Here is a 13,769-nt window from a genome sequence, read left to right on the forward strand (position 1 = left end):
CAATTTGGTTGCTTAGGAGACCTGGCTGGAGTCACTCAGCACGCCCTGGGATTTTAACTAGCGAGCTAGCGAACTCCAGGGGTGGTAGCCAGCGTATTTTACCACTGAGCTACCCAGGCCCCCAATTTTTAAAGGTACTCTTGTATATATTCTTGCATTCATCTAATAAAAAAAGTTACTTATACTCTGTGAAGTGTTCCCTGCTCACATGCATCTTGTTTAAAATAATAAAACAATATGACACCATTTTTCTTTACTGCATCATCCCTGAGTAATGATTGTACTGTGAGGTAGGTCTGTTTAGATTAAGTATTTGAGATGAATTGTACATAAAATATTCCATAATAATTCTGCGCTGTGGGCACTGTCGTTGAAACAGACTGCAGCGGAAGTTGTTTTACGCTACTGAGCGAAGCTTCCACTCTGCGAATGTGGAAGTGTTATAAAGGTCTATTCCATAATCGTGACAGCCCTACTGTCCAGTATATGATTGTCATGGCAGTATAAATTCAGCATCATGCAAAAACAGAAGTTCTCAGTTACCGATGTCATTTGTGCTATTCACAGTTAGCCATGATTAATGCATTTTGCAAGTAAAGCTGTCCAAGTACAGGGTATTATTCAGATGAAGCGATAAATGTTGTCAGTAGTCATTCCAGAAAATCGCTTTCCACTGTGAGCTGGTTGATCAAGTTTTTTTCAGAACTTCAGAGTGGAAAAACTCCTCTCACATGCCACTTGAGTTTGGAACTTAAAGGCAAGTCCAAATGAAACTGTACATTTCGTCGCATCTAGCTGCAAAATTTTAATTATTTTGATTTGATGTTTTTCTCCACACCACCATGTGGGGCTGTTTACAACGATCACGTGTTTTCAATATTTTTTATTTCTTTATTTATTTTATTTTTTTTTAATGTAAATATGCGCTGGATGGACGTCCTTGACCGCTGCACCACACCTTGTGTAGGAGTGGCACGTTTTTCAGATGCCATCTCAAGTTAAAAAGAGCGTGAAAACCCGTGTTCTGCTCTATACGTGGCGCTGTTGTTTTTTGCACAAGGATGCATTCGATGTGAGTGGCCCCTTTTTTCCTTCTTTGATCCAACGTCATTAAGTGAAGACAATGTAAAGCATGTGAAGCCTTCAGGAAAAAAAGCATCATGGGGGCCATTTTTTATTTTCAAAATTAAATATATTGTACAATAAGAATTTGATATTTTAAAGGGGATTTATTCATTTAATTGGCTATTTTTCATTTATTAATTTTTATATCATAATGTGCTTCGGCCTGCTAGCGGCCAACCCACTGGCCCACCAGAAAAAAATTCCACCCCTCCCAATGGCCAATGCAACCCTGATGTGTGTCCAGCACCATATGTAGGATACAGCAGATTCTTTTTCTAAGACTGATATGACTGTAATCTCATGTTTGTACATAAATTAAACATTTTTTTCCTCCAAAAATCCTATTTTACTATTACATATTTATCAGTTTACAAAATAGCAATAAATAAAAATAAAATCACATTTAAGGTGTCACCTGACTATTCCATGACATCAAATCTTTCAGTTGAATGTCAAACAAATTAAGCAGAATATACATTGTATTATTATAATATATATATATATATATATATATATATATATATATATATATATATATATATATATATATATGTGTGTGTGTGTGTGTGTGTGTGTGTTCTAATTAAATATTGGTAATTAATCTAATAAATATTACATAATTCAATATTATAGATTTGTAAGTTTCATCATTGGTATAGCATTGAGAATTGGTGCCAATTGCACAAATGCAGGTATACTCAATACAAACACTCATTTGTGCTAGATGCACCATCCATAATCTCCTTAAAAGTTCTTAGGGAAAACGCTGAAATTTGATATCCCTGGGAACCCTAAGGCGGCCAGTTCTTCTGGTTTCTTTTCTTTCTTTCTTTCATATTTTTTTTTTTTTTTTTTTTTTGATTTTTATCCATTTGAACTAGATGAATGTCTCACCAGAAAACACATGTGGGAACAGATTTGCTTTGCTTTTCCATTAAACATCTTCGTCATGTGTATGTTTTAGGATTTACCCTGTTCTTTCCAATAGGATTGTTATGTAGAATGGCATCTGAGTTGCATAAGATATCAAAATTGTTTATCTTGCATTAACAAACTATTGATGTCATACAGATCGATAATCCCTAACCTGATGATATGAAACCATTATTTTGGTCTTTTTGATTATTGCATAACTTGTTTGAATAGAAACTACATTATGTCTTATTCTTGATCATTGCTAATTTACTGTGATGATTTGTTAACAATTTTATTACTCAGTTCCTTCAAAGGTGTCTTTATGCCTCCAACAGCATTACCAAGCGTGCAATTAGTGTTGACGCTGAGATGCTAATGTTTGACCAGCAGCAATAAATCAAAAGAAACTTATAAAGACTTAACTCCAACAATAAAGCAGTGATGAAAACAAATATAATGTATGTTGGTCCTCGAAGGCACCCGTGCAGTTGAGATTAAAGGCTTTGTTTACCCAAAACTTTAAATTCTGTCCTCAAGACTCCTCATTCACTCGCCCTCACACAATTTCAAAAGCAACTGTTTCGCTGATAAACTACAGTGGTTAAGCCATGCGCATCAATTTTTTTTTTTTTTTTTTTTTTTTTTGAGCAGGTTCCTCGTATTGCTTTAGGTGAGGAGCTTAGCTGAACTTGATCTTGAGTTGTTTTTATGTGCTGGAGTCACTGGGTTCAGAGAGCTGGAAATAGAGTGAATCCCCTAAGGAACATCAGACATTAAATGTGGTCCGAATTTGGAAACTCAAAACTGATTCTCATGAAGTTTGTGTTGGTTATTTGGCATTTAGCAGATGCGCTTTATCCAGCACGCAGTGCTCTAATCATAGAGACAGTCCCCAGTGGCTTGTCTTGCTCAAGAGCACAGTAACTCTGAACTCCATAGCTTTCCCAGAGCAATCGGTTGGTCGGTCAGTCAGTCGGTCAGTCAGTCAGTCTGTTTGCCTATCTATCTGCCTTGCAACTGCCTGGTAACCAACCATGGGTGTGTTTCCCTAGCTCACTGATTAACTGCATTTTTGTTTGTATTGAAAGCCGACATGCCAATGTGGGCAGCTTCTTATTATGTTTATCACCACTCTACAGTGTCTGGTGTAAAATTCCATCGGTAAGACATTTAATTATTTATTAACGTGCGCACTTTGACTGTGTCTGAAACCAAAGGTAGCTGTCTTGTTGCCTCGCTGCCCTATCAGTCAGTGACTCAACAGAGAACGTTTGCCTACAAAGGTACCTATTGAAACTGGTTTTGGACAGGCTACTGAGGCAGCATAATGGCACATCGTTGCTAGGATACCAGCAACTCATTATCACCATCTGATGTCCACTAAAGTTAATGTGTCTGCTTCACTGTGGTTCTATTGGACTGACTGGTCTAATAATCTAGAACAAAATCAAGAGAGTTTTGGCGATAACAAAATGTATATTTAATAACTACAATACTCATTTCTCACTAAAAATTCAATCAAAAGTTGGAAAAAGTGAATAAAAACATACATTTATACACAAATTGGCTATCTGCTGCCTCTTTGGCTGGCATTTTTTTTCTTTAACTCAATCGTTGTGGAACGGCGCACATGGGATTGTGGGATTTCATAGGCAGCAAAGAATACATCTATGTTGCCTTCAAAAATCGATCAGATGAAGGTATCTCAGTAGACAGGATGTGAAACAAACATTGGATTCGGACGTGCCTTGATCCGTTCCTACCACCGGAGGCAGCATTTTCCTGGTTTCAGACACAGCCAACATGTTGTGAGGATGTAATTTTTCTGCAGCTGTGGAGAAAGTCACATGACAAATGGTGCTAACATGGCGCCTACTTCCAGAGTAGTCGCATGGACCCTGCGCCAGCTGAGCACCCCATTAGAAATGAATGAGAATGCTAGCTCTCTCCAGGTATTTCAGAACTCCTTGCTTCTAACCGCAAGTGAAAAGCTGTAGTTGTATCCACACAACTTTGCAATACTGTTTGAAAATGTTCACTGGAACTACTGTTTTGGGAAACACAAAATTGTTGAACTATGTCAGTAACGATGGAATTTGCAAACATAGTTGTCTAATGATGCTTTTGGAAAATGCACCCCTGAAAACCTTATCAACAACCTAGCAACGCCCTTACAACCACTTAGAACACCTCAGCAGCCGCTTAGCCAAGCCCCTTGCAACCACTCAGAACACCTTATCAATACCCTAGCACTCACCCAAAAAACTGTTTCTCATACAGAGATGTAACTCATTGCTTAACAACCATAATACAGTGCATCATTGGAGAAATCAACTAGCTAGTCACAACTGTTTCCTGAAACAGCAGTAACTATGTTGCACATGTGTCGTTTAAACTACATTGGTTTCAAAACTATAGATCTGTCATTAATGACGTTACACAAGGGGTGGAGTAGTAACTGCAGTGGAGATTGAATGGATGTCAAATTAAAGCTTGTTTAGATGGACAACAGAAAGCCGTTTTTTTGCGAGAAAGCTGTTTAAGACACAAAAGTGCTGTTCACATTTGTATGCACTGTGCAGTTGCCGTTCTTTACCCCCATGTTCATGTGGCTCGGTAAGTAAACAGCTTCCTCCACAGCGATGTTATTTCACCAGTGCTTTGCTTTATTTCCAGATGTCCCACAGCTGCTGCTGTATTTGTTTCCTTAACTTTTTATCATGGCCGGCTGATGCATTGCATTGCAATAGTGGGTTTTCCCTCTTACAACATACTCAGGGGTTCCCCCGGCACACTTGAGCACATATGAACATGTGCATTTTATCACAAGCGGGTTTGATCAGTTTTTCCTTGATGGTGTAAGGCTTTTTGGATTGGGCAGTTAGGAGAGTACACTCGAAGGACACAACTGTTGCCTGCCTGTTTTCGCTTCCAGCTCTGGTCAAAGCATCCCTGATTTTCTGGGGCCTATTTGATATAACAAGTTATTTTTTTCCGAAGGAAACACTCTCTGGGTTTACCCACCATCTATAGTTGTTTGGTGCTCTGATGCCTCCCCAGTTTGCAAGGCTTCATGCCTTCATTAGCTAGCCTCTCACTACAAATCACACACTCAATTCATACCTCAATGAAACCAAATTCAAGGTAACTGTCAAAATAAATTCTTGTTTTCTTCTTAGCACATACATTTTTCTCTTCTCCCTGGCGCTTTGCCATAGTGTTTCATTTGGTTTGCTATCCTGTTGTTTTGATCGTTTTACTGTAAAATTAAAGCAATTTTGCAGCTTCTTAATATATAAATATATATATATATATATATATATATATATATATATATATATATATTTCCTTACCCACTCTTGTGATACACAACTAAAAAAACGGCCAATGTTAGGCAAAAGGCTTCTCTTTTCATAAATTTCACACACTATAAAATATTATTAAAATCTCAGAATGGATCTGTTTGATTGTGCTGTTTTACAGAAATAATTGTAACGTATTTACATTTTCCAGAGAGAGTGTGGCGACCCCTTGTAAAGCTCTAACAACCTCTAGTTGGGGTCACGACCCCGGGTTGGTTATCACTGTTCTAGGTCACTAATATGACTGGAGCCTGCATCTTAAAGGAATGTACATAATTTAAAATGAATTGTGTCAAAGTTTAAGCATTTCTTTAGGTGTGAAACTCATTTAAAGTGGAAAGAGGCACTTAATTGATCTTTTCCACTATGTTTTGGCCTTCCGTCCACACTGAGATGGCAGCTTTCATAAACATTGTCCCAAGTAGATAAATCTGAAAATGCCATCTTCACGTTGTAATGGTGACAGGGAAAACGGAGTGTAATTATTTGAACATGATGACATATTTGTTGTCATGTGACGCAGTCATGTGATCCATTCAACCCAAAACAATCAAGATGGCGGCCCGTGTTGTAGTGGTGTTGTTGTGCCTGCAATCCACTTTGATTGCATTATTAAAGATAAATGTGACTTTATACAACTTTCACATTGCAGTCCTTCAAAAGGCGATGTGAAGTTTGCTAAGAGTTACTGTCCAGACGCAGACAATGAGGAAAATTGCATTTCAGACCGTTCGTGGAACATCTATTTTTTGCATGCTTAGTGAGGGGATTTAAGCACTTTCAGACGTTTCAGTGTGGACAAGCAACTTTTGGAAAACATTTGAAAATGGCAGTGTGGACGGAGAACGTTTCGAGAATGAAAATGGTATTTTCTTTTTTTATTATTATTATTATTGCTCCTATATGCACAACAAGACACAAACTGACATAACAAGGATTTTCAGATACAAACCCAGGGCAACTGACAGATACAAACTAAAGAAAAGGAAAACAAAGGAATATCGAAAGACGAAAGAAATATATGGAAAGAAACAATAAAATAAATTGCATATGGTAACACACTGTTATCGACTGACATTATGAAATGGTTCTATTTCAGGGTTTATGATAGTATGTAGGAATGCAACGGGGAACCTGGTCTGTATATATTGGAAGAAAGGGGACCAAGTCTGATTGAAGGTTTCAGTTTTGGATTTTCCAGTTGCTATAATTTTTCCATATTGCAGTGTGTTTTTAGCAGTTTGAGCCAGAGGTTTATTAAAAGTTTTGTTCTTTCCAGTTGAATAAAATAGTTTTTTTGGCTATAGTCAGTGCAATGAGTAAAAAGGGTTCCAGGTGTTTAGATATGGCTAGTGTAGATAAGTCTCCAAGTAAAGCTACTTTGGGACACATTGGGATGCCGAGGCCAAGGATCTCCGATGGCCAGCTCATGACCTCCGGCCAAAAGTGCTGAACTTGTTGGTAGAGCCAAAAAGCATGGAAATAGTCGTTAGACAGTAGGTTGGACAGTATGTGCATTTGTTGTTATCAATATCCCATCTGGTAGAGTTTATGAGTTGTAATATGTGTTCTATGTATAAGTTTATATTGAATCAATTGAATTTTACTATTACAGGACATGGAGTATAGACTGTTTGCCAGTTGATGTTGTGATCTGTACAAATATTGGTGATCCATTTTTGAAAGGGAACTGCTATTGACTTATCTGCAGATGTTAATAATTTATATATTTGTGACAGTTATTTATTTGGTTTTAGGAGGGAAAGTGCTTGGTAAAGAGGAAAAAAATTTTTTTTAATGTTCTTGAACCAGTTTTGTATTTAAAAAAAATGTATTGCTTCTCTTAACTGTATGTATTGAAAGTAAGCCTGGTTTGGAATGTTGTATTTCAACTAAATATGGTCAAAGGTCATGAACAAGCCATCATTATATAGCTGACCCAAGCTGGATACTCCTCTCTGAATCCATGTTGAAAAATGAATAGATTTCTTATTAATTAGAAACTTGTGCCACAGTCAAGTATAATTTGATGGTTCTAGACTGTAGTTTAATAAGTTATGTGTATTCCACCAGGCATTCAATGTGGTATTAAAGGTAATATTATCTTTATAACCAGGATGTATTTTTATAGATTTGTCTATGAATGGAAGAAATGTAATATCTAATTGTTGAATAAGTCTATTTTCTATGTCTAGCCAGGGAAAATTTAGGTTGTGGGTCCAGCGATAGATTAAAATTAGTTGTTGAGAAAGAAAGTAGGTGCTTCGAGTCCTCCATATTATTTAGGCTTCTGCAAGGTGGATAGTTTTATTCAAGGTTTTTTGTTCTTCCAGTAAAACTTAATGGTTGCACTATTGAGAGAGGAGTACCATCCTGGGGGTGGAGTTACAGGAATCATGGAAAAGAGGTAAATACTTTTGGAAGTATGTTCATTTTTATGGTAGATATGCATCCACTTAAGGATAAGGGTAATTTGTTCCATCTGTCAAGGTTGTTTTGAATTTCATGCAAAAGAGGAACATGATTCAGTTTGAACAGATCGAAAAATGTCCACCTCTTAGCTCAGAGCAGACAAAATCCCACCACTCTTCCACACACTTCTTTTAAGCTACGTCCACATTAATTCAGATATACTGTTTTTGAAAACGCCATTTTCCAATATATCCGAATTAATGTGGACATAGCCTAAAAGAAGTGTGTGGAAGAGTGGTGGTTTTCTGTCTGCTGTGAGCTAAGAGGTTGAAATTTCAACAAATAAATGCATAACTGCAAAGTAAGGTAGGATTACAAATTGGTTGCCAACAGAAGCTATCGAATGTACTGTACTTTTGTTGACTTATAAATACACTTTAAGTCTGGACTGGGTCTAGTGTTGCATTATTATATCATAGCCCTCTAGGTTCAGAAATATGCACACTAGACAGATCTTTATTACTGACCTGGAGTAAAAAATTCATCATGACAATCATATTCAAAACCTGAGTCATGCTGATATACTGCTCTCACGTTGATCAATTTCACTGCCCTTATTCTAACAAAGAGTCTAACTGTTTGAAATAAACCTGTGTTTATTTCTTCCGTAAAATGTTGCAAACAAAGACTTTTTTACTAAAAAACATTGTATGGCTAGGATGGCTGTGCATATACAGTATAGTTAGATCAAAACCATACAATAGTTTGTTCTTCTATAATAGATTATTTTCCTGAAGTAGGCTTTGAATGGAAATTTACAAGCTCCAACAACTTGTTTTTTTCCATCCTGTCTGCAGAGCTGACTCAATCTTTATACAGTATATACAGTATAAAAAGAGAATATACAAAGAGAGATGATGATCCAGTTCAAACGAGTAGTGCAATATGAGTCACTTGACTGTATAATCCAGCTGCAATTATGTTTTCATTAGATTAATCAGATAACCATGGCAAAATAATTCCTTTAATGTGATTGCATTTGTAGAAGCTGTAATCTGTGACACAAGTGCTCAATACTTTTTTTTTCCTTTTAAGTTATTGTATACACCAAGGGGACAGACTGCATGGATTAACAGCTAACCAGCCACACCTTACCATGAAATACTGGGAACAGAGTGAACCTACAATCCTGAACATCTGATAACAGCTTGATGGAATGGTGCAGTGAGTCACAGACATACAAAATAAATATATTCTGACTGCGCAGCAGTGCACATGGATTCCTTTGCCAGTGTACCAACAGTACAAAGAAATAGTTCACCCAAAATTCAAATTCTCTTATTTACTCACCCTCATGCCATCCCACATGTGTATGACTTTCTTTCTTCTGCAAAACACAAACAGAGCTCTGTTGGTCCTCACAATGTAAGTAAATGTTGGCCAGAACTCTAAAGGTCCAAATATCACATAAAGGCTGGTTTAGGGTGAGAACAGGTCAAAATTATAACTCTTTTTTTTTCACTGTACAGCTTGCCATTGCAGTCTCTTGGCACGATCATAATTTCAAGCTCATTTACACTTTCTAGTGCTTGACGCATGCGCAGAAGTAGATGGCACTATAGAGGTGTAATCGAGCTTGAAATCACAATCGCCGAGGAGACTGCTGTCAAGATTTATAGTGAAAAAAAAAGAGTTACATTTTGGTCTGTTCTCACCCAAAACCAATTGGATTGCTTAAGAAGACATTGATTAAACCACTTGAGTCTTATGGATTACTTTTATGATGCCTTTATGTGATATTTGGACCTTCAGATTTCTGGCCACCATTTACTTGCATAGAATGGACCTACAGAGCTCAAATATTCTTCTAAAAACCTTTGTGTTCATCAGAAGAAATAAAGTCAAACACATCTTGGATGGCATGAGGGTGAGTAAATGATGAGATAATTTTCTAACCCTTTGACGGGGTTGATGAGTAATGTTGTATTGGGTTTGGTTGATATTGAGTAGGGAATCAAATACAGAATTTGTGGGATAAGCCCTCATCTGACTTGATCATGGGATTGCTGTTTAATGAAAATGTATTTCCAAAATAGAAACTTACTGAGGAAAAAGAAAGAGTATGCCATTGGCTGTTATGAGGAAACAAGTGAAAAGCCTAGTTCAAGCTTCAGAAACTGGATAAAGTCTTTATCAGAGAGTAAATCAATTGAAAATGGGCATAATTTGTTCGTGACATATTTATTTATTTAATTAAAACTATTAGTTTTTTTGTTTTTTCAATGCCAAAGCGTCTGGATATCATCTACTCTATGCTGCTAAATATTTGGATTTGGTGTGTCATGTCATATTTCAGTCAATTAACTTTTAATAATCCAAGACATTTCTCTTTCAAAACATATTTTGTGTCAACCCTGTTACATAAAAAAAGTTTTGCAACTGAGCGTTGTGCAGTTAAAGATCAATGTAAAAACAACTAATGATTGCCTTGCTTGCAATATTTGAGCTTGCAAATGTCATTGCATTTATTCTCTTGTGCTTTGTGCAAAGAAAAATATTTCTGATTTAAAACATTATTGGGTTGAACTGTAGAGTGCAACGGTCTACTCCAGAAGTAAAAATCCCATTTATTTTCTCCATAGGTGAATTGATTTTTAATGATAACAAATAAACCTTCATAGACAGAACTATAGTGAGCGCTGAGGTTGTTAATCAAAGGTATGTGCTAGTGATGGGTTGTTCATGAACGATTTGTTCATTTTGAACAAATCTTTTATGTGACTCAGAAGAACGAGTAGATGAGCGAGTGATTAGTTCATTTTGTGTTGGCCGCGCATGCGCATTGCGCAACCTCCGTTCGTTTGTTACATGAAAACCGCATAGGCGCTGTACAGGAAACAGAAATTATTAGTTCACCTTTCAACTCTTTTGGTCCAAGTCGTTCGTTCTTTTGTCACGTGATAAAAGAATGAACGACTCGGGACAAGAAGATTCCAGAGGTGAACTAATCATTTCTGTTTCTCATCATTTGTGCTTGGCTGCATTATCATTTTTTCCTTATTGGGACTAAAATTAAAGTTTGCGTAAGTAGACATTTTGGGGGGATTTGGCTATTGAAAATGTAACATTTTAATTTAATTCTGCTCAAATGAACGAAATGAACTAACTGACTTAAACAAAGATTTGTTCATTTTGCTGAACGAAACTCAAAGATTCAAGTCAGTAAAATGATCCGATCTTCCCATCACTAGTATGTGCTTCTGTTGAAGCCATCAGTCAGCATTAATTTAACTTATTTTTTTAGAAATCATGTTTAATAGCAGATTTTCTGGTGAGGAACTACATATTGGTAAACAAAGTGCGCCAAAAGAGCTCTGCAGCAACCGCAAACTTCCATAACACACTGTGAATGACGCAATGAGTCGATCTCCCTACACTCCAAAACTAAGTGTATATTTACAAATATCTGAATTTTTAGCAAGGCAATTATATATACTTATATATAAATATAAATATATATACTATATTGTTTCTTTACTTATAACTGACAACTTTAAATCAAAAGTGTTATACTTCTCTCTATTTTTTAATTTGATTATGTAACTCACATTTGATTTTCAAGTACTCTTTTGCTTCAAATCAAAGTTTGTAATGTTTTGATTCACCTCAGAGCTAGTTCGTTTATTTCATGACTTAGAACTCTTTTATGAAAGATATAATAAAATCACTATTAAAAAATAAATAATGGGAATAATACTTCCAGAACCTAGACAGCTAAAAAAGTGAATGGGCACTGGTATGGAAAACATATTATGAGAGATACTTACTTAAGTGCACATTTAGATGCACATCTATTTTTTATTCAGAATTTAAAATTTTGGTGGTGATTGGGGACACGAAAATGGTCAGATATACCAGTGAAAAACAAACAGAAAATACAATAGTTTTATTCCAAAAGAGTTATAAATAATGCAATACTAATTTAAGTTTAGCATAGCATGCTGATTATTATACATAATACACAAGATGCACAATTACACAAAATACATTGTAAACATACAATCAAAAAGATTGTGATGTGCTTCTAATTTCCTGCTGTGAACTACTGTATCAGAAAATGTGAGTAGCAGCTATTGTAAAGCCAAAGGAATATTACACCCGTTTACACATCACACACACATTACACTCTTGACTTCAGTTTAAACCCTAAAAGAGTATGGAAAACTGAACCTGGTGTCACATTTTCAAACTTCCCTTTGCACTGTAGACTATACAACACAATCAGTCTACTAGTGAAGTCTACAAACGAATGAATGGAATGAATCGCAAGCAACCGCTTTAGGCACAGAGGTTTCAGTTACTTAGCGTGATATTTCACCTGTAAATGTTGCTGTCATCCATGAACGACAAGATGTTTTGTTGGATGTCATAGGTGGATTGTACAGTTCATACAAAAAGAGGCTGTACAATGTTTGTGATGTTAAGACAAGATAAAACCCAGCATATTTTTCTTTTGTTTTTGGTTATTTTAATGAAGATGCAGGCCTGTATAACAAGTTTACAAAGGAAACACGTACACAGGGTGTCAGTGGTTGTTTTCAGAATATTTTACTGTAACTACTGTAAGGGTGTGTGCGTTTGTCACCAAACGTTTTTTTTAAATATAAATATAAAATGTTTTTTTAAATATAAGTATTTAGATGAAAATATTTTTCATGTATAAAAAAGTGTGAATAGAAAATGTTTTAGATGGAGTATAGCATGTCAAACATCAAATTCACATCATAAAATGTACTTCATGAAGTGTAGTTCACTTAAGTGTCCAAATACTTTTTGGGGCCAAAAAGAGGTTTGTACTCCCCTAGATGTTTCCTCCATGGTTTTATTTTGCAAAATATTTTGTTCATATGAAAATGATTAGGTGGTATATCTTAATCCTGCACTTGTGCAGTGAGGCACACTGCCATATAAAATGCTGTTAGCAATGTTTCTGTCCCTCCACTGAGCTCTGCTGTTGAGCAAGCTGTACCAAGCTGCTACATGTCCTGCATGAAGACATTCCTATTTTCCTACATAAACATTTCAATAGGCAAAGGTCAATCCAGTGTAAAATGTACAGAATTTCTTTGTTGCTGAGAATGGTGAATTAGATTTAATCTGTAATAAATAAATGTAGAGGTTGTTATATGCCCATTCCAATTACAAATTACTGGTGTAACAGAAACATAATTAACTGCACACATTCCCTTACTGTCATGGATCAAGAAAGTTATTGTACATGTACATGTGATGTCCATCATTTACCCTTCCTGATCCATTTTGTTTTGCCACCCATTACGTATGAGGCTAGCTTTTTGCTTTGTTTGTTTTTAAACATGCATGCTGAGGGTACATTTCCACAGCTGATAAGGCATGTTGCATGTGTTGACAGCATTCCTGCCTGGTGTCATGGCAGCAACCTTGTCTTACCTAATGAGGAGATCCTCTCAGGCAGATTACAGAATGCTAGACATGATTCACCACTCCTGTCACCGCCAATTTTGTAATTCACCTCTAAAACAAGCTTACTCAGAGTCAGCAAGTCTGTTTTTGCAAGCGTTTTTTGTTCAAAAATAACGAAATGCAAGTTCAAATCAAGGTAATTTATTTTATTTTAGTTTCTTTTAGTTTCATGGCCAGATCTAAGAGGGGTGCTGGGGGGTATTGCCTCCCTAGAGTTTCCTTGTGCACCCCTTCAAACTTCTGACTTTTCTGGTCACACGGCGAAATGATCAAATTAACCCCCGGTAGAATGAAGGGACAACCAGTTGCCCAGTCTAAAAATCAAAATGCCCCACTGTCTCGAAATGCAGAGGCAGGACCCAAAAGCAGAGTTAAAAAGGGGATTTATTCATCAAAAAAAAAAAAAAAAACATAAAGCTCCCACAAGGGGTAAAAACAAACATAAACTACCCG

This window comes from Myxocyprinus asiaticus, chromosome 50 (assembly GCF_019703515.2).
Source record: "Myxocyprinus asiaticus isolate MX2 ecotype Aquarium Trade chromosome 50, UBuf_Myxa_2, whole genome shotgun sequence".
In the NCBI taxonomy this organism is placed as follows: domain Eukaryota; kingdom Metazoa; phylum Chordata; class Actinopteri; order Cypriniformes; family Catostomidae; genus Myxocyprinus; species Myxocyprinus asiaticus.